Source organism: Triturus cristatus, chromosome 9 (genome assembly GCF_964204655.1).
Source record: "Triturus cristatus chromosome 9, aTriCri1.1, whole genome shotgun sequence".
Taxonomy (NCBI): domain Eukaryota; kingdom Metazoa; phylum Chordata; class Amphibia; order Caudata; family Salamandridae; genus Triturus; species Triturus cristatus.
In genome coordinates, this window is record NC_140592.1 from 1172753591 (window position 1) to 1172778415 (window position 24825).

Sequence of the window (24825 nt, forward strand, 5' to 3'; positions counted from 1 at the left end):
TTAAGTTGTGCCAGAACATGGTGCCCTACCAATGACCTACTCTGGGTTTGGTGTAATGGTTGAGTTATGTTTATGTTAGGTAAATAAAATAAAAGGATTTTGAACTGCCCCTTCAGCAATTTGCTGTGTGACTCCTTGGGCACCATCCATGCATCCTCTGCATGGGCCCCCAGTCAGTGAACCACCAAGACCCACGATGGAGCTAACACTTTAGCGAAGTTCCTAAGGTAAAAGCAGTGCACTCTACAAAGGGTGTGATGTGGAATAGAGTCCAATTAATTTTGCACAAAATGTTACGTTTACCTCTCATTACAACTATGATGCATCTTTACACATCACCCCTATACTTGGGAGAGATATAGTCAAATCACATGCATACCCAAGCACATAATAAAATAATAAAATGAGAGGGGGTAGTGAAGTGAACATTAGAATGAAACTGAAAAATAATAAGACTGTGAACATCAAGGCTCATCAAACTTTTAACACACCATCATTACTCCTAGGATAATCAGATTTCAATACAGAGGGCCCTATCCTCAATGGTATTAGCACATCCCTGACCTTGCAAATCAAATATTCAAACACCTAATATCTTTTTAGGTCTAAGGTGCTGTTAGAAATGGGGTCTCTAGTTGGCAGTGATAGGCACCCTGTCCAAGTAGGGACCCTTCCTTCTAGTCAGGGTAAGGGAGTTGCACACCCAAGATAACCCCAGCTCTCCCCCTTGTTAGCTTGGCACGAGCAGTCAGGCCTATCTCAGAGGCAATGTGCAAAGCATTTGTACATAAAACACACAGCAACACAGTGAAAACACTACAAATACACACCACACCAGTTTAGAAAAATAACCAATCTTTATCTGAACTAAACAAGACCAAAACGACAAAATTCTAACATACTTAAGCAAAGATATCACTTTTTAAAGGTTTAAGCAATTTAGTCCATAGAACTCCATAGATGCGTTGGCTTTAGCAAAAAGTACCTTTGATGTGGCAAAATCCTAGACCAAAAATAGCCGCAGAGGAGGAAAGCATCAGAAAACACAAGCGATGCATCGATTCTTGAGTCCCAGGAGAATAGAGGCGTCCGTTCTGCTCACACAGAAGTGTTGTGTCGATTCCTTACTGCAAGGAGAAGAAACGCTGTGAATTCTTAAAAAACGCAGACTCAACTCCTAAATGCGTTACAGGTGTCTTGGCGCACAGGTACGATGTGTGGAAAATCCAAGCTTGCTTGGTGGAGGAATTGGAGAATCTTGCACTTTGTCGATTTTCTCAGGTGATGCGTCAATTCCTTCAGCCGCACAGCAGGGCCTGCTTCGAAGTCGGAGCAGGGGTCTCGGATGTTGGACACATGATGTTCAGGACTCAGGCTGTGGTGATTTCTCAGCCACATGACAGGTGTTGCATCGAATCTTCGGCAGCAACGCAGTGATGCGTTGGGTTTTCAACTACACACCAAGCTTGCAGTAGGAAAGACAGGAGCTGAAGGTCGATGCAAGGATTTTCAGTCCTTGAAGCAGCAAAACCCCTTCCAAGGGCCCAGAACTGGAGTTGGCACCACCTGGCAGGTCAGACCTTCCAGCATTTGGAGTTCAGGGGAGCTGCAGATGAAGTCTTTGATGACCCTGAGACTTCTAACAGGAGGCAAGCACACACACGCCCTAGAAGAATCTTGACAAGCAGGATAAGAAACTAAAGTTCAGTCCTTCTTTTGCCCAAGACAGAAGCAGCAAGCAGCAAGCCAGCACAACACAGCAACAAGCAGAGTGACAGTTCTCCTCCTACAGCTTTTCTAGCTCTACGTCTTGGCAGAATCTCCTCTTTGTCCAGAAGTGTTCTAAAAATGTGGGGTTATAGGTCCAATACTTATACCCCTTTCGTCCTATGAAGTAGGCATACTTCAAAGGATGGTTTTTGTATTGCACATATCCTGCCTTGCCCTGACCTGGCTCCAGGAGGCTCTACAGGAGGGTAGAGACAGCATTGTGAGAGGACAGGCACAGCCCTTTTCAGGTGCCCGTGACAACTCCTCCCACCACTCTAACTCAGGAAGACCCGTCAGCCTGGTGATGGGCCATCAGGATATGCAGGGCACACCTCTGCTCCCTTTGGGTGACTGTCTAGAGTGAATGCACAAACAGCCCACCTGTCAGTCTAAGCCAGACATGGATTCCACAGACAGGCATAGGCACAGGATAATAAAACAAGAAAATGTCCACTTTCTAAAAGTGCCATTTTTAATCACAATTTAAAAACCACCTTCACGGAAAGATGTGCTTCTAAATCCTGAGTTCAGGGAACCCAAATCCCTATCTCTTCCCAATTGATAGTTACACTTGTAAGGGGTTATTCTGCAGCTCTTATGATAACCCATGGGAGAGATAGTCTTTTCAATAGTGCAAAACGAAATTAGCAGTATTTTACTATCAGGACATGTAAAACATACCAGTACATGTCCTACCTTTCGGAAAGTCCGACATGGAAAGGCTGTCGGAAATGGACATCATAATCCAGCCGGTGGTGCCTGAGCTGACCAGGCACTGCCACCATTTGGGGATTATGTGTCTGACCAACGGCCTGGTGGGATCTTCGATCCTGTCGGAGGCGTCGGTCTTTCCCTCAGGCCACAGCAGTCTGACCTACCGCATCGTAATGCAGAGGTGAGTCAGATCTCCAGCAATAGCCTGTCGGTGATGATCCACCCGACATCGTAATCTGGCCCAATGTTGCTTGTAGTAGTGGAAGCTTATCACTGATGGTCCGCCAATTTTCATACAAATCTTTCCAAGTCACCTTTAATGTGCAGAGATCCATCCTGCATTATGAGTTTCTTACTTATGTGAACTGTAAATTTAGCATTATATTTTTCACACAATAACTGTAAATGTAAATGTGGGACAATATTAAAGCTGCTATAAAAAGAAATACTTGGCTACATGTACTAAAGGTGTTCATGGTCGCAAACATTCCTAATCAGAGGGGCATATTTACAATGAAGTGACGGAGTGCGACGTTGGCCTCCTTGCTTAACGCCGCAATCCGCTACTTTAGTAACGCAGGGCTGCACCATATTTACAAAAATATGGTTCAGCCCTGCGTTTCCCCCTGCGCTGGCGCTAAACTTAGCATCCTAGCTCCAATGCAGACACCCTTGCACCATAGTGCAAGAGTGTCTGTGTTGAGGGAAAGATTGTTTATGTGCAGTAAGGTCTCCCTTTTTGCACATAAACAATCTTTAAATTCCGTTTTGTAACTTTTATGTGTGCTGATTAATGCAGCACACATAAATGTTGCAAAATGTCATTTTATTATTTTTGTTTATGTGCAGGAAGGGTCACCTTCCTGCACAAAAACAATCAATGGCAAATTGCTGTTTCTATGTATGCTGGTCAACACAGCACACATGGAAACAGCAAAAACAAAGAGAAATCTTCGCCTGTTTAAGACCAGGTTTTACCTAGTTTTAATTTTGGTGTTGACTCCTATTTACACCACAGTTCTAAATAGGGACAGCGTCAAAATCAATGGGTGTGGCGGTGGAACGCCCACCGCAACGCCAAAGTACAGCGTGAAAGGGTGCCTTGAGTGGCTTAACGTTACCTTGTAAATAAGGCAAAGCTCCTATTGCCACCACAACATCACTAAAAGTGACGTTGTGGTGGCGATAAGGACTTGTAAATATGCCCCAGAGTTTAATACTGTACCCATTTTAGGAGTCGGTAAAGCTTTACCAGTTTTCGTGACCTGTTCATTGTTACATTTTATGTAAAGTGTTCAGCCACCCATTGAGCTCTAAGTCACACTATATGAAATAGAGCATAAATAAATAAATAGGTTATATTTACACATCATATCTTGCCTTCTAGTTGAAATGTGATTTACACTATTTCTGCCTAGAGCAGTTACACCCATGTACACTTAATAATAGGAAAGCAGAAGAGAAAGAAAATACTAATGAATTCCTGTAAATCCAGAAAGCAAATTTCCTAGCTGACAAAACTGACTGTATTGCGGTTTAGAATTTGCCCGTGAGTGCATTTATTTTTAGCAATATGTGCCTCAAACCCTAAGCAGGTAAAAAGGGAATTTCAGAGCACCTGTCATTTCATGTTTTTTCACAATGGAGATATTCATGTTTTTCCACTTATGAACCTTTCTAACACTCTGTGCCTCCACTGCTAGGAACCTTATGCTGTATACCCTGGTTTACTTATGTGTGATTCATTCACTAAATATGCATTTCTCTGATTTATGTCATTCTGATGCTGGAAACAACACTGACCCATTATTTGTCATTTTATACTTTTTCTTATTCTCTGTGATTCCTAAGAATCAACCTGTTTTGACACTTTTTTCATCCGCATATGATTCTACAGAATGCCCTTAAAAAGCGGTGTCGGCAACTATGCCCTAAGCATATTGTCCTGAAGATGGTCTCACCTATTGATTAACAAAGAAACCAAACAGTTTATGTATGTTCCCCTTCTTGCTTTACCGACAGCTACCGATCAATGATCCAAAAATAAGAAAATATATAAAAAATGAATGATTGCTAACGACTATGGGCCAGATGTACGACCCATACAATTTGCGAGTCACAAATTGCGGTGTTTTGCGACTCACAATTTGCTACTCGCAAAATGTAATTTACAACAGTGTCTCAGACACTGTTTGAGATTCCTAATGGGGTCGCAAATTGCCTGCCTAATTAATATTCATGAGGCAGGTGAAATTTGCGACCCCATTGGGAATGGCTAGTACTCCCAGGGATTGTATTTTACTGCATTTTAAATAAAGCAGTTTTGAAAAAAATGGAGCCCGTTTTCCTTAAAGGAAAATGGGATGCATTTAAAAAAGAAAACATTTCTGTTTCATTTTTTAACCATAGGCAATGGTCCGTGGGACCACTGCCTGCTCTTAAAAAATATTTTCACATACATTCACAAAGGGGAAGGGTCCCCTGGGGACCCTTTCCCGTTTGCGAGTGCCTTACCACCTACTTGAAGTAGGTGGTAAACTGGGAGTGTTTTGCAACCGTAATTGTGGTCACCTGCAGCTCAGGACCTTCCGTCCTCACAGGAATTCATGCCACACCCTCTTTAACGACCGCCCTGGAACCACTCCGATGCCTACTGCTCAATGCCCGATCACTCTGCAAACACTTCACCGAAGTCTGGGACACTATATCCATACTCGCCCCCCACGTAAACTTAATCACAGAGACCCGTCTAAACTCTCCTCCACCCCGACTTTGCCACCAATGCAGCTGACTGAGTTGCCCCCCTCAAACAAGCCAAAACCCGCATATCCACCAAGTGAGCCAGCTGGTACCCACAAGACCTCAGGACAACGAAACGCAGCTGCAAACAACTGGAGAGAAGATGGTGCACCAACAGAGACACCACAGACCGAGCCAACTTCAAGTCAGCCCTCAACAAATACCGCCAAAAGACGTGGAAAAAAGACGCCCTAGCACACAGCATCAAAGCAAGCACCAACCACACCAAAGAACTTCAGCATCATCAGAGCGTTCTCTTGCCCCCACGGCAACTGAGAACACACCTGCCCCTCAAAGGACCATTTCCACAACAAGATATCCACCATCTATAAGAATTTCGAACCCCAACCCACCATCATCCAGATCTTCCTAACTCCAACTGAGGCATCCCACAAGCAGCCAATCACAGCATGGGAACAGCTCACCACACATAACACCACAGCCATCATGAACTCCATCCACTCAGGAGCACCTACCCTGCCCCCACTACCTCTTCAAGCTCGAAGGCAGGGACATCAGCTGCCATCTCACCGCCATCCTCAATGCATTCACCACCACAGCTACCTTTCACGACTCACGGAACATGCTGAAGTCAGATCTCTGCTCAAGAAACCCTCCGCCAACCCCAGCGAACTCCAGAACTACTGCCCCATCTCGCTACGCCCTTTCCCTGCCACAGTCATCGAGAAGGCTCTCAACCAGCAGCTCACAGAACACATGGAATGAAACAACCTGCTTGGTGCCTCCCAGTCTATTTGCTTGCCAACCACAGCACCGAGACCTCCCTGATTGCTGCCACTGATGACATCCGCACCCTTCTCGACAGAGGGGAATCTGTGGCCCTGATCCTCTTCAACCTCTCCGCAGCTTTCAACACTGTATCAACACTATATCCCACCACACTCTCAACAAGAGACTGCACCACATCAGAATTCAAGGAGACACCCTCAGATGGATTGCATAATTCCTCACTAGATGCACTCAGAGAATTTGCCTACCTCCCTTCGCCTCAGAACCCAGGAACACCAACTACGTGGTTCCTTAAGGTTCATCCCTCAGCCCCACCCTCTTCAGTACCTACATGACACCTCTAGCCAACATCGTCAGAACCCATGACCTTGCATCATATCCCATGCTGACAACACCCAGCTCATCCTCTGTGTCTTGGCAGACCCCACCACCACGAATACCAATTTCCACACCTGCATGAAGAACGTCACCAACTGGATGAAGACCAACTGTCTGAAGTTTAACACTGACAAGACCAAAGTGCTGATCTTTGGCAACAACACCTCTCCATGGAATGGCCCACAGAACTCGGACCCACTCCCACACTGACAGACTACAACCACAAGCTCTGCATCATCCTGGGCAGCAAGCTCATCATGAAGTGACAGATAAATGCAACCTCCTCTGCCTGCTTCCATACTCTTTGCATGCTCCGAAGAATCTTCGAATGGCTCCCCATTTACATGAGGAAACCATCACTAAAAGCCGTAGTCACCAGCCGACTGGACTACGGATACGCACTATTCACAGGAACCAAAACCATGAGGAGATTACAGATGATACAGAATGCAGTGGCCAGATGCATCCTCAACCTGCTCAAAAGGATCCACATCACCCCACACATTAGGAACCTCCACTGGCTCCCTACCCAGAAAAGATGCCAATTCAAGATTCTGATATACACCTACAAAGTCCTCCATAACATAGGATCAGCATACACCAAGCACTGCCTGAACTTCCACCAACCATCCAGAGACCTTTGCTTCGCCGCTCTCGCCCTCACGCAGACACTGCGCATCCACCCACCCAAGCCACAGGGGAGGCAGTTCCCTCTCCAACCTCGCCACCAACTCCTGGAATGGCCTACCCCTCCACCTCCAGTCATCACCCTCACTGACAGAATTCAGGAAAACACTCAAGACCTGGTCTTTTTGCAACCTAGTGCCTGGATACCCTCACTGGTGATTGTAGCGCTATACAAATACTGACTGATTGATTGATTTTTGACTTTTTTGTGGACTGTATTTTTGTGAGGTGGAGGTTGATCAAAAGCTTCAGCTACACAACTGTAAGCATGATTTTTTAATTTAGTTTTGGATGGCAAAATGTTATATTTTATAATGTAAATGCATTTTGCTACAACTGCTTGCTTTTTGTCTGTATGTGTTTTAATTGTTGAGCTGTTTTGCACTTCCTTGAATTGCATCTTTTTTGTTATCCTCTATTTTTTTTTAATTAAATTAATTACTTTTATTTATCAGTCTTTTTATCTACTTTACTACTATATTTTTGTTATAGTCTAGTTTATAAAAATATTTATTCTGATATTTATTTAAAATCCTTTATGTTATAGGGTTGTTAGATTTTGTTGTATTTTATTTGTGAATATATTGGTAGATACGTACTTTGTAATAGTGATTCAGCTATTATTTCTTGGCGATCTTCTCCTTTGTTCAAGTTCTGAGTGTGGAAAATGTTTATTTTGTTTGCTAACATTCTTTGAGACGTTTCACATTTTATATTTAATTATGCACTGTTTTATTTGCACTTTATTTTCTTCTGTTTCTGCTTGACATCTTAGAGATTTGGATCAGGTGGGCTTTTCTTTTCTGTTTTGTTTCAGTTACATGCTAAAGGGTTTGTGGTATAACTTTGTTCATTTTACTTACTTTCAAAATTACTTCATCCAGGTTTATGTGTATGGAGTTGGATTTTTTAGTGTGAAGTGTTTCCTTTTTGCTGAAGTGCTTCTTTTGAATCTAAGGATTAATATATATATAAGAAAAGAGAGAATTTAGTAACGTATTTTTAAATTAACGTTTACAAATAATGTAATGTTACATTATAGTTCATTTAATTAATAAACTTATTTGTGAATGTGTCTTGCTATTTTCCTGAACTCTTTATTCTGGCTCTTCTTCGTGCAGTCTGGCGGAGTGTAATTTTTTTGTCAAGTTTTTCTTGTGAAAAGTAGTCAGGTTTTGTGCTCTTTCTATAGCAATTTCTTAAGTATGTTTTTATATTTATTGGTTAGTTTGTTTTACAATAGATTTTATGTTTCATGTGTGTAGTTTGACTTTTTTCAGTAATTAACTTTATGGGTGGACTCCAATTAGTGTTTCTGTTTTACTTTTAGATATGTACATTTGTTGAATTGTTGTATTATTAATATATTTTTAATGTTACATTTATTTTTATCCTATTTAATATGTACGCTAATATTTTTTTTAGTGTTATAATATTTGTTGTTATAAAATGTGTTTATTTTTAATAGCAGCTGTATGGTGAATATAAAGGTTTACATATGTGAATAATGTTATGTTTGTTGTTGTTTTAATATTTTATTAATATTATGTGTAGCTTGTTTATTCATTGTTATTTTTATTTATATTTAATCTAAAATAATCATTTATGATATGAAGCATTTTTTTCTTATTTTTCAACACATTATTGGAGTTGATATTGTGTCCTTCAGCATTATTGATATTTTGTATTTAGTTGCATAGAACACTATATTTTGCCTTTTGATATTTGTGTGTTCCATATGGTTAAAATTGGACGGCAATATTTTGTCATTGATATTTGTTTGGTAAATTGTTTTACACAATAGTCTGTCATGGAACCAACATGGAGACAGATATAATTTTGTTCTTAGGCCAGACATATTTATGGATTTTTTGTCAGGCTGGAGAAGTGGCCTTGCAATGTGATAATTCACGTTGGTGCTGCAGACATGAAGAGAAGTTGCTCCCAGCAGTTTTTGTTCACCTGTTGTTTTTGTCTGAATGCAGTGATGCAATCTTAGAAATCAAAACTGCTATCTGTAGAGGTTTGTTTTTATAGACTGGGGTTACTGATGAACAATGGGCTAAGAGATGAGGATTATTTGTTTGTATTTTCACAAAAGTGATGAAAATATGATGCACTAACTACTGAAACAGGGATAACATTCAGCACTTGTTGGTGCTGAATGTTATCACTGAGTGAACTATATCAGAGCACTTCAAAAGCAAAATATGTTTTTTGCCATGATATAGTGCAAGTGTCATTGTGCACAGTGCATGTAATATATATGAGTCACAGAATACATATTTGAGCTTTTCACTGTTCCAAAATTAATGAAACAAGTTGCAGTACATATTAGTCATAGTGGAGTGTGGCAGCATGTGCTAATTTATATAATTTGATAGCAATTCTTACCGTAATGCGTAGAGAATAAGGGTATTGTTTAAAAACAGTAGGCTAACATTTTACACTCAATCCCACCAGTCACACCAGAAATCACAATAATAGCATCACAAAAAAACAGCAAATAAATGTCCAAGAGACCACAACATGCTCCTTCTTTTTTGATGCTCAAAGACAGGTTTACTAACATTTTGCACTGACACATAATGTTTATTTTGAATTAGTGTACAGCACAAAATGTGTTTTGCACTGGAAAGTTGCCTGAAAGTAATGCACTGCTTTACTTTACTTTGCTTCAAGGGGGATTTCCATCGGTGGTCATGAACATTCCAATGCACCCACTCAAGTAAAAATGTATCTACTAACAATAGGAGGCAGGCTTTTGCACCACAAATTAATATTAGGAAGTCATGAAAAGGATTTGTATTGTACAACTCACATGAAAAGTGGGAACAGTTTTGAAGTTTTCTAGGCATAGTATTTTGTACTTGCAGCATATCGTTCCAGTACAAAACCTATGCTAGACATTGATGCTGTTGCAGGGATTCTGCTTGGAAACAGAACTGTGCCTTAGGAGAACAGGAAATCAGAATGTAGGGACTTAGGGTCTCATTATGATGGCGGGAGGATCGCCACCGCCGGACTGGTGGTCGCGATCCTCCCGCCATCATAATGAGATTTGCCCACTGCCAAATTAGGATGGCGGTGGGTATTGCGGTGGACGTAAAGTCCGTACACCGCTTCTCCGCCAGTGGCAATCGTTACGATTGCCTACCGGGCGGAGCAGGGCCACTAATATGACGGCGGTGCCTAGTAGGCACCATCCGCCATATTAGGATGTTTGAAAATAAAGGCCTTTCCATGGCAGCGATGCCGCCATGGAAAGGCTGGTGGGGATTGGGTCTGGGGGCCCGTTGCGTGCCCCCCTTGTGTCTAGGGTAGGTGGGGTGCATTTGGGGGGTACCTATGGAATCCCCCCTACATTTCAATGCACCAAGTGGCAGGCATCATGTGGTGCCAGCCATGTGATGCAGCCAAATTCCAGACTTGCCTCATGGCGACAGTCCAGCCCGAACTGCCAAGCCAGGTCCTCTCTAGACTGGAACCAAGCATCCTAGGACCGGTTTCTGGGTTTCACTCCTCTTCAACCAGGATAGCTTGACTCCAGTGGCATGGAGAGCACGGGACTCACGTCTGAGCATACCCGTCCCACTCGGGGTGACAAATGCAAAAACAACAGTTGATGGACAGAATGCAGAACAATGTCATACATTCACCCCAGTACAAAGATCTGGGCCTAAATCCATCGTTTTTTTTCTCACCATGCCATTCGAGTTTGAACCCAGCCATATGCAAATGCCAAGCCAGGTGCTCTCTAGACTGGAACCAAGCATCCTAGGACCGGTTTCGGATGCTTGTTTCCGGTCCAGGGAGGACCAGGTTTGGCAGTTCGGGCTGGACTATTCCCATGAGGCACAGGGTCAAGAAGACTGATTTGCATATAGCCAGGTCTAAACTGGGGTGTCATGGTGAGCAAAAGAATGATGGATTTAACCCAGATCTCTTGACTGGGGGTGAATGTTTTGATTTGTTCTGCATTCCGTCCATCAATTGTGTATCTTTTGCTTTCTCGCCCTAAGTGCGCCAGGTATGCTCAGACGTGAGTCCTGGGCTCACTGTGCCACTGGAATCAAGCTATCCTGGCTGAAGAGGGGTGAAACCCCGAAACCGGTCCTAGGATGCTTGTTTCAGGTCCAGGGAGGACCTGGCTTGGCAGTTAGGGCTGGACTGTTCCCATGAGGCACAGGGTCAAGACTGATTTGCATATAGCCAGGTCTAAACTGGGGTGGCATGGTGAGCAAAAGAATGATGGATTTAACCCAGATCTCTTGATTGGGGGTGAATGTTTTGATTTGTTCTGCATTCCGTCCATCAATTGTATGTCTTTTGCTTTCTCGCCCTAAGTGCGTCAGGTATGCTCAGACGTGAGTCCTGGGCTCACTGTGCCACTGGAATCAAGCTATCCTGGCTGAAGTGGAGTGAAACCCCGAAACCGGTCCTAGGATGCTTATTTCCGGTCCAGGGAGGACCTGGCTTGACAGTTCGGGCTGGACTGTTCCCATGAGGCACAGGGTCAAGACTGATTTGCATATAGCCAGGTCTAAAGTGGGAAGGCATGGTGAGAAAAAGAATGATGGATTTAACCCAGATCTCTTGACTGGGGGTGAATGTTTTGATTTGTTCTGCACTCCGTCCATCAATTGTGTGTCTTTTACAAATACATTCAGGTGGACACAGGTGACACATACTAATTGAAACACAAAAAAGTGTCAAGTCCTTATGGAAAAAGAAAAATAGGTATGACTACCAGACCAGTTCAGACACGCATTATTGAACATCTTAGCAATGTTAGATGCCAGAGGACCAGCACCAAGATGTGCACACATTTGTAAACCATGGCCATTCAGCTGATGACATTCGGTGGACAGTACTTGAGTCCCCCTCCAACCTGAACAAAGGTGCCCTCTTTAAGAACAGAGTTGGATTTTTCTGATTGTCAATCCATATCCATGGAATGAACGAGGGTATACCATGTGGTGAAGTGAACTACTGACACACCCTAGGACTATGGGGTATGCTGCCCATAGCTTCACAATCCAACTATCTGGTTATTATCCAGCCATCGGACTACACTCTCAAATATACCATACTTCTTATGGGCTTGTTGCACATATTTATATCAGGAGGACATAGGGGATGTTGATCCATGCACACAGCAAGGGCCGACTCCTACATCCTGACACCCAGTAAAATTCTTAACAGCACATGCTCAAGTGATTGTCCAGACTCATTGCCCCATTGGGGTTCCCCCCCATTTGCTTCGCAGCATTCTACATGTTGCTGCCATTCCACCCTTGATATTCTGGGTTCCTTTCCTTTTCCTTGCCAAACCCTATGCATCCTGCCCTCTTTCTATTTTCGGCATGGTCTGAGATGCCAGCACCACCCCTCATCCCACACACCATGACGAGGACAGTGGGACCTGCCCGACTGGTGCACTGAGTCAGGTGGTTCTCAGCCCAACCTGTCTGCATTACGAGGTGGACTGTGACTCTTGGCAGTCCCTCCCGCCTTTCCAGCCACTATGATGCGGATAGGGGTGCACTGACTGTGCATTCCCCATCTAACTTTATCCCTCATCTTAAGGGGCTAAATCTTTCTACTTAGCAACACAGGCATGCTGGAATCCCTGATGGGATTATAGGCTTATTCCTTCATCATTTTCACTCTTCCAATATAGCACCAATGCATCTCTAGTGGTGCTGATTCCCCTGCTTACCTATACCACCTGCAAACAATCAAGAACAGAACAGCTTTAAACAATAGACCTCCCTGTTGCCTTTACTTCAGAGGTGCCTGAGACCGGGTAGGTCGTACGGTGCATTGTCACTAAGACTCTGTAAGTACAAAACTAATCTTTCTTCAACTTTCTTGATACCAGGAATTTACCAGGGGCCACCTCATTGTGTTTTTATGTCCTTCCAGCAAGCTAAATTAGCATGGTCTCAGTGTTAACTCGAGGAGGCAAGGAAACTACCCATATTGGGTAAGGGATCCGGCCTCTGTCCACCAAAGTGTATGAAACCTTGTCTCCATCCTTAGGAGTGTTACCTGCCTGTCACGGGTTCCATTTTATCCTGTTTTATCACATATTGTGTGACACTATCATGGTTGGCATCATGTACAATTGATGCATGATACACTACTAGTATATTATGTTTGAGCTGACTAGGCGATACAGCTATGCTGTACTCATGTTTTTTTTCTGCATTTCAGGTCAGTCTTTTAGGTAACGTTTATAAGGTACACCTACATAGAATATATAGTGTTTGAATTACCTTACATTTCACCTCCGGTTCCAAACTCTGTGTAGATCAAAATCCACTGGTCTCGATGAATTGCCCTTTTGATCATTATCAACTACTTGATGGCAAGAAACATGTCAAAATGTTAAACTTCTCCAGTCACCAGAGTTCATTGTCTCTACTGGGAGCCACCACCTTTTTTAACTGTACAAGCATACTCACTGATTAAAATTCAATTCAAAGAATTGTTTAGTCTAGGTTAAATTTCTCCTTTCATGCACATACACCACAATTAACCAATCTACCCTTGGGCCCTCCACTCGCACTTCACATACAGCATTGGGACAAAAGATCTCCGTCCACCCACCTCCGGTTCCTTCTTCTCTAACCTCATACCTTCCCTCCTTCCTTTCCTAAGAACTTCATACCTTTAGTTGTGTGAACAAAAGGCGGCATAAAGCTAATAATATGATCAACGAGGGAGAACCAAAGTGGGCCTAGAAGGGGAATTACTACACCGCCTCCTTGGTCGGGAAAGTAACTTAGCGACTAATAAAATAAGAAACACACAAGCACAAGCTAAGCACATTGAATGCGAAATGTTATATAAAAAAATTATGATCACAATAAAAAATACAACAAGCCAATATTGTACAAGTGGCCAAATTAAAGTGAGCTGGAGGCACCCATGATTTTTCCACAAGATCAATGTTTTGTTAATCCAGAACAGATTCTTTCTCTGCAGACTATGATTCCACTATTGCCTCAGGATAATGTGCAAATATGGCATAGATCAAACATGTGCAAAAAGCTAAGTTAAAATTTCACGAGCAGGAACAACAATTTAAAATAGAGCTTTCCACAAATAAACTGGCTGAAGGAGACCAAATATCTAGCAGTGGCCTCGTATACTAAGCAACGCTGCGCGCGTCCGCGCCCTCGGTCAGATTAAATAGTGAGGGTGGCGTGCGAGGCGTGCGAAGCTAGAACGCTAGCCTGCGATGTCCGGTACAGCCGGAAGTGAGTATTAGCCCCGACGACCCTCCGCTCAATCGGCACCAGCCGTGGCGGAACGGGGTCAGGGGCGGCGAAGCAGGCGAGTCAGCAGTTAGCAGAGAAGCAAACAGTATGAGGTAAAAACGATTTAGGATAATGTGCAAATATGGCATAGATCAAACATGTGCAAAAAGCTAAGTTAAAATTTCACGAGCAGGAACAACAATTTAAAATAGAGCTTTCCACAAGTAAACTGGCTGAAGGAGACCAAATATCTAGCAGTGGCCTCGTATACTAAGCAACGCTGCACGCGTCCGCGCCCTCGGTCAGATTAAATAGTGAGGGGGGCGTGCGAGGCGTGCGAAGCTAGAATGCTAGCCTGCGATGTCCGGTACAGACGGAAGTGAGTATTAACCCCGACGACCCTCCGCTCAATCGGCACCAGCCGTGGCGGAACGGGGTCAGGGGCGGCGAAGCAGGCGAGGCAGCAGTTAGCAGAGAAGCAAACAGTATGAGGTAAAAACGATTCAGGATAATGTGCAAATATGGCATAGATCAAACATGTGCAAAAAGCTAAGTTAAAATTTCACGAGCAGGAACAACAATTTAAAATAGAGCTTTCCACAAGTAAACTGGCTGAAGGAGACCAAATATCTAGCAGTGGCCTCTTATACTAAGCAACGCTTAGTAACTTAAATAAGTTAAGACTGAGTCATACTCAGAACTCTATCAAATTAAATAACTTTGATACCCTTGAGCATGTGGATGCTTCCTATACCAGAAGAAACAGGTTGTAAGGCAACAAATAAAATTATTTCATGTGATCGTAGAGCTGCTGGGATTTATAAAGGAAGATTAGCTTGGAGGGACCTCTTGGATTTTACCTGTTTGTCCACAGCTGAGAGGCTCACTCATTTTCTAGGTAGTCAGCCACTCTAAATTCACTCCTTCCCAGGATCCATGTTTATCATTTGTTTAGGGTTTTCCAAACAGGCATAGAACTGTTAAGCAAATTAGGAACACTTGGAAGAAAGTGGAGAAAGGGCTTCCACAAATAAATTGAACTGTAGAATCATGTCATTTGCCATTTTAAGTACCTAGCACCGTTGCTTGGTGCTAAGAAGGGACGCTACAACTACGGCAATCCTAGGATTGGCAGGGTACATGGCAGGAGTCATGCATAAATATGGCAGGAGGTGCGACAGAGGTCTTGGTCAGAGTGATAAAGATGTGCTTTAAGAGCACAGCATAAGATAAAATAAAAATACATACTTTAAAGTAATTGCAAAAAATAAACATAATACGATTATAATTTGAGCATAAATAATATGAAAAATGCCATTACAAATTAATTATCATTCTAGAAACTAGATATCAAAATGAATACTAAAATATAAAAAAATATACAACGGCATTATAATATAAAACATAATAAAAAAGGTATTACTTCAGCAAATACTACTGCTACAAAACAATTAAGTTACACTACACTTTTAAACTTGATACAAAAATATTAAAACAATCAAATAAAATTTAGACTTGGAGGGGTCAAATTCACTACTCCCACTCCACAGCAGCAGCAGTGCGTCTCCTTGACCGGCCCAGCCACAGGAAGAAGTGGCCTTCAACCCGGAACAGACCGGGAGGAGCAGCGCCCCAGCTCCAAAGGACCGGCCGCCCAACAACGCAGCTCCCGGCAAGCCCGGCAGGCCAGGAGACCGCGGAACAGGACGTCGAGGACAGCCCAGCAGCTCGACGAGACATCCAAGAACACTCCAGCAGGTAAGAACCAGCAAATCCCTGTCCCATTCTGTCGGAAGACAGAAAAAAAGAACAGGCTGAATGCTCAGATAGTACAGTTGATGTACTCGCATTGATAGGGGGTGGGTTTAGGTATCCAGGCATTCTCCTGCTCTTTTTTCCTGTTGTGGAGATAGTCATCTCCACTTTGTTAAGGAATGGGACGAGGACTGGAGGGACCGGGAGGTAATGTGTTTTACTCTGGAGAGGTCAAATTTACTATTCCCATTCCAACATGAGCAACAGTAGGGAAAGCATTGGACGCTGGAGAAGGTCAGATTTGTTATTCCCACTCCTACTTAAGCAACAATAGGGAAAGTGTTAGATTTTAGAGACATCAGAACATCTATTCCTACTTCAGCAGAGCAATAGTAGGTCCATTCCAGGAATGAGATAACGCTCGGCAGTTGTCGATGAATCAATAGGCAATGGATGTACTGTTTTGCAAGGGTTAAGTGTAAGACATACACACCCTTTTGACATTGTGGAAGCTGGTATGCGGGCCCTTGGCTTCCACTGGTCACTCGCTATTTGATGTGAGATGTCCAGTGAGGTGCTTGCTGACCTCGAAGCCCTCAAGAATTTCCCACAAAGATTTACAGCCAATGAAACATGTTGGCCTTCCTTGAAATGGATTATGACATGTTGTGATTTTAATATTGAGCAGGCTCACTTTTCAAATTAAAATGGTTGCACTCATACATGTGAGTCCTAGCTCAATTCTATTACTACTTGAGGTACTCTGTCTCTTGCTTTGAACGGGGTCTTTACTCTTTACTTTTAATGATAATTTAATCACTCACTACACCTCTTTACACTTTCTTTACTGGACACTAATTTTCTTCTACCTGAGAAAGCTACCACTGATGATAAAAACGTGGGCAAGCTGGTGAGAACCTGCCGGTAGCTCCTCTGATGGTGCGTACATGAGGTACTTTCTAATTTCTACACATACACATACACCAATTTGTTGAGGGTATGTTTTTATGCGAGTACCTTGACTTACATTCATTTTTTATATAATTTGAACGGAGGGCATAGGGGATTAGACTAAAAACTGTGATATTGGTCAAGGAGTAGTTGGGTTGAGGTAGAGACCCTCCAGCACCATTCCCACTTAAAACAAATGGTTATTTCCCGGATTAACCAGATATTTTTTTTTTGAACGCTCAAATACTAGTCTTTTGTTTTGCTCTGTACATCACTAAATGAGACGGTGTATGTATCATCAGACCAAGGATATTTACTCTCGACTCTCAATCAGTGCGCACTCTGAAGTGGGTTTTGGAACTTACTCCAATCAGATCCTAGCTACTTGATCATGTTCGGCCATCATTACCTAAATGTTTTTTTTACATTTCTATGGCCCTTATTATGAGTAAGGCGGTTCTGGGACTGCCATACTCATGGTGGCTGTCTGACTGCCAACACCCTGGCGGGTCTGCCCGCTGTATTATGAGGGTGCCGCTTCCACCGGGATCATGGATACCGATGCAGCGGCAGTCTTCAAATGGTCTAAATATGCTGGTAGTGTCGTTACCGGCACCGCCGAGCATATTACGACCTGCATATCAACCGCCCCTTTCATGGTGGGGACCTGTCATGAAAAGGGTGGCAGACATGCCGGCCGAATCTGCACCTGGGAGTGCGTGCGGGGGCACCATGTTGTGCCCGCCTGGAATTGCACCCTCATTCCTGCACGGAGTGGCATGCACGACATGGTGCATGCCACATCTTGCACGAACGTGTTGAAGATACTCTCACTGCGCCGGTATGCTGTTAATGATCTCCTATGAGCCTAACACAACCACCGCCATGAGACCACAAGCTGCACTGTCCACCCTCCGGCCCTGGATTAAACTCATAACCCAGAGGGTGGGTTCACCATGGCCTTGGCGGTCTTCCTGGGACCGCCGCAGTGGAGGTCCCATCGGAAGACTGCCAAAGTCAGACTAAGACTCCAAGGGCCAAATTACAAGATTTTGTCAGAGTAGTGGCGCAGTGGTGCAAACCGCCGCGCCAAAGCTTGCGCTGCCTGCCCACCAGATTACTACATATTCATAGTCTAGCTGGCGGGCAGTGTGGTTGTTCCCCTTGCCCTTTAAAAGACAGTGGTCCCTCTGAAAAGGGCACTGCAATGAGAATGCCTCACAAGGTTCCTGCACGGCATGGGCTTGTAAGTCCATACCGTGCAGGAATCTATGGGCATGCACTCAGGGGGGCACATGTTATGCCCCCCCACGTGCATCCACATATGTCTATAGGGCCCCCTTTGTTTCCTCTCTGCCAGGCTTTCCATGGCGGTTGAACTGCCATGAAAAGCCTAGCTGAGACCCGCCAAGCATATTGCGGCCTCTGACCTCCGCTCCTACGCAAAGTCCTAGTGTGGTCCATGGGTACGGCAGTGGCTGGATCTGCCACCACCGCGCCACCATTAATCTGGCGGTCTGAGAACCGCCAGTCTCAAAATCTGGTCCTTTGTCCTTACTAGTGGAGTCATGTTGTAAAGCATGTTAATGTTCCATTTATTGGTGACTTATGCCTACAACTTAAAATGATCATGTGTAGGGTGTGTGATTCAGATTAGTCTGCTCCTTAGTGCAGCTGTGCAATCAGGTTTCAGTCCGCAATTTTGTGCAATGTGCTACGTGGGTGTATCACCAGTATCCCGGGGACGCGGAGACGGGTAGGTGCAGACACACGGTCCGCACGCCAAAACTACAGCACGCTTCAACGCAGCTTCTCCACACCACCTGATGTTGCTACATTTTTGCATTACTGAGGTTGGATACAGAACAACATACACACACAGTAGGTAGCACCTATGGGCACCAATCATAGTGTGGGGTAGTTTGTCCACTACACATGCTCTTTTTTTCTTCCTGATGAAGCGCTGTGGATCCTTATGACCATTTAGGTATGAAACATGTCGACTTTCCTTTATGTGAAGGAGTGGCCAGAGTCTGGTCCCTCCCCTGAGACAACAGAAGATCCCTCCTACACAGTTTCAGCACTCAGACTACCCAGGTTCCTTGGAAACCCCAAGGTAGCATTAACCTGCCAACAGGTTTTTATCCTTGGAAGGGAGGCCCCCCATCAAAGTATAGTGCAGGATCTCACTTACCAGTTGTAATCCTTTATCTCACACCCCACCACTTCACGAACCACCTCACCTGCATTCATCATATGGAATCCTCTTAAAAGATCTCTGCTAAAGTGACCCTTCGGGGACCGTAGGGCATTGCAGCTCCGGCCCGACGGGGAGCACTGCCCTAGGATGAAGCATGACATCCTATAGGGGATGTGTGAGGGCACTATGAACAGTCCAGCTGACTGTCTCTATCCAGTACTCTGACCGAAGGTACTCTCCACCCTTGAGAGATTGTGCTTTTATTTTTATCCTTCATAGGAACTTTATCCCCTTCTTGAAACTTTGTATCACCATGAACCCCATGTTGGTGCCTCCCAACTTTGTGGCAAAAAGGTGCACTACCACGGTATGTCGTTTTGTGTATTTTTGTCATCACTGGTGCATTTTGGGTCTGTGATTGTAACTTGGCCAGCAGACTGTGTTAAGTTGTGCCAGAACATGGTGCCCTACCAATGATCTACTCTGGGTTTGGTGTAATGGTTGAGTTATGTTTATGTTAGGTAAATAAAATAAAAGGATTTTGAACTGCCCCTTCAGCAATTTGCTGTGTGACTCCTTGGGCACCATCCATGCATCCTCTGCATGGGCCCCCAGTCAGTGAACCACCAAGACCCACGATGGAGCTAACACTTTAGCGAAGTTCCTAAGGTAAAAGCAGTGCACTCTACAAAGGGTGTGATGTGGAATAGAGTCCAATTAATTTTGCACAAAATGTTACGTTTACCTCTCATTACAACTATGATGCATCTTTACACATCACCCCTATACTTGGGAGAGATATAGTCAAATCACATGCATACCCAAGCACATAATAAAATAATAAAATGAGAGGGGGTAGTGAAGTGAACATTAGAATGAAACTGAAAAATAATAAGACTATGAACATCAAGGCTCATCAAACTTTTAACACACCATCATTACTCCTAGGATAATCAATACAGAGGGCCCTATCCTCAATGGTATTAGCACATCCCTGACCTTGCAAATCAAATATTCAAACACCTAATAATTTTTTAGGTCTAAGGTGCTGTTAGAAATGGGGTCTCTAGTTGGCAGTGATAGGCACCCTGTCCAAGTAGGGACCCTTCCTTCTAGTCAGTGTAAGGGAGTTGCACACCCAAGATAACCCCAGCTCTCCCCCTTGTTAGCTTGGCACGAGCAGTCAGGCCTATCTCAGAGGCAATGTGCAAAGCATTTGTACATAAAACACACAGCAACACAGTGAAAACACTACAAATACACACCACACCAGTTTAGAAAAATAACCAATCTTTATCTAAACTAAACAAGACCAAAACGACAAAATTCTAACATACTTAAGCAAAGATATCACTTTTTAAAGGTTTAAGCAATTTAGTCCATAGAACTCCATAGATGCGTTGGCTTTAGCAAAAAGTACCTTTGATGTGGCAAAATCCTAGACCAAAAGTAGCCGCAGAGGAGGAAAGCATCAGAAAACACAAGCGATGCATCGATTCTTGAGTCCCAGGAGAATAGAGGCGTCCGTTCTGCTCACACAGAAGTGTTGTGTCGATTCCTTACTGCAAGGAGAAGAAACGCTGTGAATTCTTAAAAAACGCAGACTCAACTCCTAAATGCGTTACAGGTGTCTTGGCGCACAGGTACGATGTGTGGAAAATCCAAGCTTGCTTGGTGGAGGAATTGGAGAATCTTGCACTTTGTCGATTTTCTCAGGTGATGCGTCAATTCCTTCAGCCGCACAGCAGGGCCTGCTTCGAAGTCGGAGCAGGGGTCTCGGATGTTGGACACATGATGTTCAGGACTCAGGCTGTGGTGTCTTCTCAGCCACATGACAGGTGTTGCATCGAATCTTCGGCAGCAACGCAGTGATGAGTTGGGTTTTCAACTACACACCAAGCTTGCAGTAGGAAAGACAGGCGCTGAAGGTCGATGCAAGGATTTTCAGTCCTTGAAGCATCAAAACCCCTTCCAAGGGCCCAGAACTGGAGTTGGCACCACCTGGCAGGTCAGACCTTCCAGCATTTGGAGTTCAGGGGAGCTGCAGATGAAGTCTTTGATGACCCTGAGACTTCTAACAGGAGGCAAGCACACACACGCCCTAGAAGAATCTTGACAAGCAGGATAAGAAACTAAAGTTCAGTCCTTCTTTTGCCCAAGACAGAAGCAGCAAGCAGCAAGCCAGCACAACACAGCAACAAGCAGAGTGACAGTTCTCCTCCTACAGCTTTTCTAGCTCTACGTCTTGGCAGAATCTCCACTTTGTCCAGAAGTGTTCTAAAAATGTGGGGTTATAGGTCCAATACTTATACCCCTTTCGTCCTATGAAGTAGGCATACTTCAAAGGATGGTTTTTGTATTGCACATATCCTGCCTTGCCCTGACCTGGCTCCAGGCACTCTACAGGAGGGTAGAGACAGCATTGTGAGAGGACAGGCACAGCCCTTTTCAGGTGCCCGTGACAACTCCTCCCACCACTCTAACTCAGGAAGACCCGTCAGCCTGGTGATGGGCCATCAGGATATGCAGGGCACACCTCTGCTCCCTTTGGGTGACTGTCTAGAGTGAATGCACAAACAGCCCACCTGTCAGTCTAAGCCAGACATGGATTCCACAGACAGGCATAGGCACAGGATAATAAAACAAGAAAATGTCCACTTTCTAAAAGTGCCATTTTTAATCACAATTTAAAAACCACCTTCACGGAAAGATGTGCTTCTAAATCCTGAGTTCAGGGAACCCAAATCCCTATCTCTTCCCAATTGATAGTTACACTTGTAAGGGGTTATTCTGCAGCTCTTATGATAACCCATGGGAGAGATAGTCTTTTCAATAGTGCAAAACGAAATTAGCAGTATTTTACTATCAGGACATGTAAAACATACCAGTACATGTCCTACCTTTCGGAAAGTCCGACATGGAAAGGCTGTCGGAAATGGACATCATAATCCAGCCGGTGGGGCCTGAACTGACCAGGCACTGCCACCATTTGGGGATTATGTGTCTGACCAACGGCCTGGTGGGATCTTCGATCCTGTCGGAGGCGTCGGTCTTTCCCTCAGGCCACAGCAGTCTGACCTACCGCATCGTAATGCAGAGGTGAGTCAGATCTCCAGCAATAGCCTGTCGGTGGTGATCCACCCGACATCGTAATCTGGCCCAATGTTGCTTGTAGTAGTGGAAGCTTATCACTGATGGTCCGCCAATTTTCATACACATCTTTCCAAGTCACCTTTAATGTGCAGAGATCCATCCTGCATTATGAGTTTCTTACTTATGTGAACTGTAAATTTAGCATTATATTTTTCACACAATAACTGTAAATGTAAATGTGGGACAATATTAAAGCTGCTATAAAAAGAAATACTTGGCTACATGTACTAAAGGTGTTCATGGTCGCAAACATTCCTAATCAGAGGGGCATATTTACAATGAAGTGACGGAGTGCGACGTTGGCCTCCTTGCTTAACGCCGCAATCCGCTACTTTAGAAACGCAGGGCTGCACCATATTTACAAAAATATGGTTCAGCCCTGCGTTTCCCCCTGCGCTGGCGCTAAACTTAGCATCCTAGCTCCAATGCAGACACCCTTGCACCATAGTGCAAGAGTGTCTGTGTTGAGGGAAAGATTGTTTATGTGCAGGAAGGTCTCCCTTTTTGCACATAAACAATCTTTAAATTCCGTTTTGTAACTTTTATGTGTGCTGATTAATGCAGCACACATAAATGTTGCAAAATGTCATTTTATTATTTTTGTTTATGTGCAGGAAGGGTCACCTTCCTGCACAAAAACAATCAATGGCAAATTGCTGTTTCTATGTATGCTGGTCAACACAGCACACATGGAAACAGCAAAAACAAAGAGAAATCTTCGCCTGTTTAAGACCAGGTTTTACCTAGTTTTAATTTTGGTGTTGACTCCTATTTACACCACAGTTCTAAATAGGGACAGCGTCAAAATCAATGGGTGTGGCGGTGGAACGCCCACCGCAACGCCAAAGTACAGCGTGAAAGGGTGCCTTGAGTGGCTTAACGTTACCTTGTAAATAAGGCAAAGCTCCTATTGCCACCACAACATCACTAAAAGTGACGTTGTGGTGGCGATAAGGACTTGTAAATATGCCCCAGAGTTTAATACTGTACCCATTTTAGGAGTCGGTAAAGCTTTACCAGTTTTCGTGACCTGTTCATTGTTACATTTTATGTAAAGTGTTCAGCCACCCATTGAGGTCTAAGTCACACTATATGAAATAGAGCATAAATAAATAAATAGGTTATATTTACACATCATATCTTGCCTTCTAGTTGAAATGTGATTTACACTATTTCTGCCTAGAGCAGTTACACCCATGTACACTTAATAATAGGAAAGCAGAAGAGAAAGAAAATACTAATGAATTCCTGTAAATCCAGAAAGCAAATTTCCTAGCTGACAAAACTGACTGTATTGCGGTTTCGAATTTGCCCGTGAGTGCATTTATTTTTAGCAATATGTGCCTCAAACCCTAAGCAGGTAAAAAGGGAATTTCAGAGCACCTGTCATTTCATGTTTTTTCACAATGGAGATATTCATGTTTTTCCACTTATGAACCTTTCTAACACTCTGTGCCTCCACTGCTAGGAACCTTATGCTGTATACCCTGGTTTACTTATGTGTGATTCATTCACTAAATATGCATTTCTCTGATTTATGTCATTCTGATGCTGGAAACAACACTGACCCATTATTTGTCATTTTATACTTTTTCTTATTCTCTGTGATTCCTAAGAATCAACCAGTTTTGACACTTTTTTCATCCGCATATGATTCTACAGAATGCCCTTAAAAAGCGGTGTCGGCAACTATGCCCTAAGCATATTGTCCTGAAGATGGTCTCACCTATTGATTAACAAAGGAACCAAACAGTTTATGTATGTTCCCCTTCTTGCTTTACCGACAGCTACCGATCAATGATCCAAAAATAAGAAACTATATAAAAAATGAATGATTGCTAACGACTATGGGCCAGATGTACGACCCATACAATTTGCGAGTCACAAATTGCGGTGTTTTGCGACTCACAATTTGCTACTCGCAAAATGTAATTTACAACAGTGTCTCAGACACTGTTTGAGATTCCTAATGGGGTCGCAAATTGCCTGCCTAATTAATATTCATGAGGCAGGTGAAATTTGCGACCCCATTGGGAATGGCTAGTACTCCCAGGGATTGTATTTTACTGCATTTTAAATAAAGCAGTTTTGAAAAAAATGCAGCCCGTTTTCCTTAAAGGAAAATGGGAAGCATTTAAAAAAGAAAACATTTCTGTTTCATTTTTTAACCGTAGGCAATGGTCCGTGGGACCACTGTCTGCTCTTAAAAAATATTTTCACATACATTCACAAAGGGGAAGGGTCCCCTGGGGACCCTTTCCCGTTTGCGAGTGCCTTACCACCTACTTGAAGTAGGTGGTAAACTGGGAGTGTTTTGCAACCGTAATTATGGTCACCTGCAGCTCAGGACCTTCCGTCCTCACAGGAATTCATGCCACACCCTCTTTAACGACCGCCCTG